We start from the raw sequence: 7,227 nt of genomic DNA on the forward strand, positions 1-7,227 counted from the left end.
TCAAGAGAGATCAAAAGCCAGAGACACAGAAGCAAGTCCCAGAAGACTCCACAGAGCCAGAGATCTCTCCAGGCCCCATACTGAGCCAATTACACCGGGGCGGGGGGGGGGGGGGCGGGTGATGGAGCAGGTGCAGTCTTACTGTCTACTCCAGATGGAATCTTGGTGAACAAGAGCTTCCACAAGCAAGTCCCAGGTATATGGGTTTGGGACTAAATCTCCATGCCTCACGGCGGCAGAGGCACCAGGCTTTCCCTCCCCGGCCCCTTGCCTTCTCGTTGGCCTGGATGTCACACCCACAGTGTGCCTCCAGGTGCCATCTTAGCACACCACCAGCCCTGGTCTAGAGACGCCCAATTGAAATACAAAATAGATTACTGTCCTACAGAAATGTCTCTGGATCCCAAGCATTTACAATCTAGGATTCCAGAAGGCACAGCTGCAGCACCCAAGATACTCAAAATGAGCAATAGACAATAAATGATCTAGCATCTGCCCCTGGCGGACAGGCTTGAGTGGTGGTGGGAAAATTCTAGCAAAACATAATGCCCAAAAGTAGAGAGTCACATGCTGGGGGGAAAGGCAGTTCATATAGGGATGGGACCACCAAGTAAAGGATGCTTGGGGGACCAGCTCAGGATGGGAGATGCGTGCTGAAAGTAGACTATATACCGAACAGGATGGCCACTTAATACTTGCATTGCAGATCACAACACCCTAAAGGAGAGAGAGAGAGAGAGAGAGAGAGAGAGAGAGAGAGAGAGTAAAAGGGAATCCACCTGCCACAGAGGCAGGGGTTGGGGGGTATGGGTGGTGGTGGGACAGATACTGGGAACACTGGTGGTGGAGAATGGGCACTGGTGGAGGGATGGATGCTCAATAATTGTATGACTGAAACGTAAGCATGAATGTTTGTAAGTCTATAGTTGTATCTCTTGGTGATTCATTAATTTTTTTTAATTTTTTAAAAATGTAGAGAGAGAGAGTATTGCGGATATTGCCACCGTGGAGGCAGGGTAAGGACTGGGATGGAGGGGCGGGGGGATATTCTGGGACAAGGTGGTTGAAAGTGTGCTCCGGTGGAGAGATGGGTGTTTGATCATTGTACAGCTGAATCTTGAACATGAAAGCTTTGTAACTGTATCTCACAATGATTCAATTTAAAAAGAAAGTAATGTGGAGTTCATGCCCAAGTTAAACAACTTAGTCAGTGGCAGAGAGTCTCTTGCCCGCACGCCTGGGTGTCTTCCCCAGGGCCCCTCAGAGGGGATGGGCTCCAGCTTCCCTCCCCCGCCCCCCGAGTAGAGCTACCGGCGGCCGAAGACCACCGGAACCTAGCCACAGCCATGTTCAAAGCCCCTCTCTACACGTTCAACCAAGCCTCAAGCATGAAGGTACCGGCAGAAGAACCCAGATGTGTATAATCGCATCAACGGCCAACATCCAGAGACTTAAAAGGAAGCTCCCAGAAGTGCACGGCCGCAAAGTGGCCACGTAATATCTTATAACCTACTTTTCCCTCTGGGAGACACTCGCAAGCTACTGAGAGCTACCTGCCCACATGGGACAGCCTCACAAGCTTCCCATGGTGTATCTATATGCCAAAGCCAGTAACCAGCTGAATCTCATTCTCCTGACCCTGAAAGAGCCTCCAATGTGGCATCGTTGGGAAGGCCGAGAAGAGAGAAGCTTCTAAAATCTCAGGGATAGGATGAATGTAGAGGTTACTGAGACCGCTTGAGCCACTTGATGATCAATGGGATTTCGTGATTGTGATCATGATTGTGAATCAATGGCTTGGGGCTGGAGCCATAGCACAGCGGGTAGGGAGTTTGCCTTGCACCCAGCCAACCCAGGTTCGATTCCTCTGTCCCTGTCAGTGAGCCCAGCAAGCTACTGAGAGTATCCCTCCCACATGGCAGAGCCTGGCAAGCTCCCCGTGGTGTATTCTATATGCCAAAAACAGTAACAACAAGTCTCACAATGGAGACATTACTGGTGGCCGCTTGAGCAAATCGATGAACAATGAGATGACAGTGCTAAACAATGGCTCAATAAATAGCAGTACTCCTACATTAAAAAAAAACAGGAACTTACTCTGTCAGATATGAAACATATGAGTTAAATATACTTAATACAGTATGTTAAAGAATTTGGTGGGTTTAAAGCCAAACTCTGAAAAACAGGAGCCACAATAATATGACAGTAGGTATAACACTTATCTTGCACAAAGCCAACCTAGGTTTTGTGCTGAGACCCCACATCTAGAGTTTTGTGCTGAGACCCTGAGCACCACCAGGAATGATTCTTGAGTGCAGAGCTAGGAATAAGCCCTGAGAAAGCCCAGTTGGGCATAGGAATGTAGGGAGGAAGAGAAGAGAGTGAAGAGAAAGGAGGAGGACAGAAGGAGGATGAAGAAGAGGATAAAGTGGCGAGGAGGAGGGCTTGGAAGAGGAGGAGGAAGGAGAAAAGGAGGAGGAGGAGGAAGAGAAGGAAAAGAAGGAAGCGGAAGTAGGAAAAGAAGGAAAAGAAGAGGATGGGGAGAAAGAGAGAAGGAGGAGGAGGCAGAGGAGGAGGAGATTAAGAAGAAGAGGAGGAGGAGGAGGAGAAGAAGGAGGAGAAGAAGAAAAAGAAGATGAAGAAGAGGAAGAGGAAGAAGAGGAGAAAGAAGGAGAAGAAGAAGAAAAGAAGAAGAAGAAGAAGAAGAAGAAGAAGAAGAAGAAGAAGAAGAAGAAGAAGAAGAAGAAGAAGAAGGAGGAGGAGGAGGAGGAGGAGGAGGGGGAGGAGGAGGAGGAGGAGGAGGAGAAGGAGAAGGAGGAGGAGGAGAAGGAGGAGAAGGAGGAGAAGAAGGAGGAGGAGAAGGAGGAGAAGGAGGAGAAGAAGGAGGAGGAGAAGGAGAAAGAAGAGGAGGAGGAAAAGAAGAAGGAGGAGGAGGAGGAGAAAAGAAGAAGCAGAAGAAGAGGAAGAAGAAGAAGAGGAGAAGGAAGAGAAGGAGGAGGAGGAGAAGGTGAAGAAGGAGGAGGAGGACGATGAGAAGGAGGAGGAGAAGAAGATGAAGAAGGAGGAGGAGGAGGAGGAGAAGGAGAGGAGGAGGAGGAGGAAGAAGAAGAAGAAGAAGAAGAAGAAGAAGAAGAAGAAGAAGAAGAAGAAGAAGAAGAAGAAGAAGAAGAAGAAGAAGAAGAAGAGGAGGAGGAGGAGGACGAGGACGAGGAGGAGGAGGAAGAAGAGGAGGAGGAGGAGGAGAAGAAGGAGGAGAAGAAGGAGGAGAAGAAGAAAGAAGAAAACATATGGAACAATAAACCCAAATGAATAGCGAAAGCAATCCTTGGGGAAAAGAAGATGGGTGGCATCACATTTCCCAACTTCAAACTGTACTACAAAGCAATAGAAATTAAAAGATCATGATATTGGTCTAGAAACAGTCCCACAAACCAATGGATCAAAGTTGAATATTCTGTCACAGACTCTCAAATATATGATCACTTAATCTTGATAAAGGAGCAAGAAATGTGAAGTGGAATAAGGAAAATCTCTTAAACAAGTGGTGCTGGGAAAACTGGACAGCTACCTGCAAAAATATGAACTCTGACCTCTGTCTATGCCAGGCGCAAAAGTCAGACCCAAGTGGATTAAAGACCTCAATATCAGACATGAATCCAAAAGTTACATGTAGGAAAATGTAGGCAGGACCCTCCATGACACTGAAGCTAAAAGCATCTTTAAGGATGAAACACCACTGACCAAGCAAGTGAAAACAAACATAAACAAATGGAACTACATTAAACTAAGAAGATTCTGCACCCCAAAAGAAACAGTGACCAAAATACAGAGAGAGCCCACAGAATGGGAAAGAATATTTACCCAATACATCTGATAAAGGGTTAATATTCAGGATATACAAGACACTAGTAGAATTGTACAAGAAAAAAACCTCCAAACCCATCAAAAAATGGGAAGAAAAAATGAACAGAAGCTTCCTCAAAAAAGAAATACATATGGCAAAAGGCACATGAAAAAATGCTCTACATCACTAATCATCAGGGAGATGCAGATCAAAACAACAGTAAGAGATGGGGGGCTGGAGCAATAGCACAACGGGTAGGGAGTTTTGCCTTGCATGCGACCGACCTGGGTTCGATTCCCAGAATCCCATATGGTCCCCCCGAGCACTGCCAGGAGTAATTCCTGAGTGCATGAGCCAGGAATAACCCCTGTGCATCGCCGAGTGTGACCCAAAAAGCAAAAAACAAAACAAAACAAAAAAAACAGTGAGATATCATCTCACACCACAGAGACTGGCACACATCAAAAAGAACAAAAACAACCAGTACTGGCAGAGATGTGAGGAGAAATGAACTCTTCCATTGTTGGTGGGAATGCCTACTGGTCCAGCCTTTTTGGAAAATAATATGAGCATTCCTTTAAAAACTAGAAGTTGAGCTTCCATATGACCCTGCAATACCACTCCTGGGAATATATCCCATGGGTGAAAAAAAAAGTAGAGTAGAAATGACGTATGCACCTGTGTGTTCATTGCAGCACTGTTCACAATAGCCAGAAATTGAAAATAACCCGAGTATCTGAGAACAGACAACTGGTTAAAGAAACTTTGGTACATCTAGACAATGGAATATTATGCAGCTATTAGGAAAAATGAAGTCATAAAATTTACTTTTAATTGGATAGTCATGGATAGTATCATGCTAAGTGAAATGAATCAGAGAGGGACAGACATAGAAGGACTGCACTCATTTGTGGAACATAAAATAACATAATATGAGATGGACACCCAAGGACAAGGACAATAGACACAAGGGCCAGGGGGATTGCCCCATGGCTAGAAGCCTTCCTCATGAGCTGGGGAGAAGGCAGCTGAAATAAAGAAGAGATCACTAAGTCAATAATGGCTTGAGGATTCGTTCAGGATGGGAGATGTATACTAAAAGTAAAGGACCAAACATTATAACCTCTCAGTATCTGTATTGCAGACCATAATGCCCAAAAGTAGAGAGTGAGTATGGGGGAAATTGCCTGCTATGGAGGCAGGGGAGGGTTGGAAATGGGGGCTATAGAAGGAACGTTGGTGGTGGAGAATATGCACTAGTGGAGTGATGGGTGTTTGATCATTGCATGATTGAAACTCAAACATGTAAGCTTGTAACTATATCTCATGGTGATTCAATAATTTAAAATAATTTTTTAAAAGGCATAAAACACTAATCTATAGCAGAAACGTCTAATGTCTTGGAGTATATTAATAACTTATGTCTACCATACCGTCTGTGAAAGAAGGAAAAAGTAAAGTGTAATATGTTCAATAAAAACAACTGATTAGTACTGTTCATCGATTTGTTTGAGTACCAGTAACGTCTCCATTTTGAGACTTGTTACTGTTTTTGGCATATTGAATACGCCACAGGTAGCCTGCCAGGCTCTGCTGTGCGGGCAGGATACTCTTGGTAGCTTGCTGGACTCTCCGAGAGGGACAGAGGAATTGAACCTGGGTTGGCCACATGCAAGGCAAACACCCTAACCGCTGTGCTATCGCTCCTGCCCAAAAACAACTAATTAGTATAAAAAAAATAATTTAAAGAGGGCAAAAATTTGAATAAGTCATTCCTCAAAAGGAGCAAACAAGGAAAGAATGAGGGAGGTGATGGGATGTAACATAGAAGGCAACCAATCTCAACTAACCAAACTGTACCACAGAAATCTTAACCTGTAGCAATATCTTAGTAATCCTTCATACAAGAACTTAATGTCCCCATGGTAAGATACAATAATTTGCACTAATTTTTTTCTAAGTAAATATTTTTTATCATTCTGTTAACAGTTTATTGAGAGCAAGCAATACAACATAAATTATTGTGGGCCTATTATGGGGTCAGGCTTGAAGGGTGTTGGGAAAATTGGAGACAATGGTGGAGAGAAAGTGATAATGGTGGTGGGATTGGTGTTGGAATAGTGAACGCCTATAACTAATGACCTTGAACGACTTTGCAAATCACAGTTTATATAAGGTGTAAGGGGAAAAATTTACATAAGTAGGCCTTACCTATTTCATACAAACTCCAAATATATTAGCACAGAATTTCTTTAAAGGTCTTATTAAACACAGGTAAGGCATGGTTATTAGCGTAATGAGATCCAAATATAAAATAAAATTTCATGCAATATACTTTACATTCCATAGTTGAGAAATTACTTATGTAAATGAGAATAAGCATTTTGAGCATTTTATTATACTATATTAAAGGGTTTTTATTTTCCTTATTTACATAGTTAAAATCATATCGCAATCACAAGTTGGCTCTTACTGATTTATTTTCTCATCATTCTATTTGTCATTTCTTAGTTTTGTTGGAACAAGTAATACAGAGTAAATGTGTTATGTGCCTAAGGGGGCAGGTTGGGGATAAGTGGGAAATCGAGGACATTGGTGAAGGGAAAGTCACACTGCTGATGTGGGAACACTAAATGCCTGAAAAGACGATGTAATGAACAGCTTTGAAAATCACAGTGTTTTTAATAAAAAAAATAAACATTAAAAAAGAATGAGGGTGGGTATGGCTGGAGTGATAGCACAGTGGGTAGGGTGTTTGTCTTGCACGTGGCCGACCCGGGTTCAATTCCCAGCATCCCATATGGTCCCCTGAGCACCGCCAGGGGTAATTCCTGAGTGTAGAGCCAGGAGTAACCCCTGTGCATCACCGGGTGTGACACAAAAAACAAACAAAAGAAAGTGTTTACCTTAATGGGTAGGAAAAAGTAAATTAAAACCCACTATTGGGCCTGTAGCTCTATCAAAGTGTGCCTTGCACATAGCCAATGCAGGTTGGATTCCTGGCACCCTGTGTGATTCCCTGAGCCTACCAGAAGTGATCTCTGAGCACAGAGTCAGGAGTAAGCCCTGAACCCCCCTGGACATAGCCCCAAAATAAATAAGTAAAAACTCCTCACTAACATTCTACCCACTAATTTGATATCACTTGTATCACTTGTCATCCCATTATTCATTGATTTGCTTGAGTGTGCGCCAGTAACGTCTCCATTCATCCCTGTCACGTGCTAGTGTAGCCCAATGGCGTCGGTTCACTCCAGGAACATAAAGAGCCTCAAACTATTTATTCAGGGTCTTGGTGAAGAAATCTAACCATCTTGTAGGTGGGCGGCCACGCGGTCTTTTGACATCCCATGGAATCCAGTCAGTAATAGTTCTAGACCAGC

This window comes from Sorex araneus, chromosome 8 (assembly GCF_027595985.1).
Source record: "Sorex araneus isolate mSorAra2 chromosome 8, mSorAra2.pri, whole genome shotgun sequence".
NCBI classification, from domain to species: domain Eukaryota; kingdom Metazoa; phylum Chordata; class Mammalia; order Eulipotyphla; family Soricidae; genus Sorex; species Sorex araneus.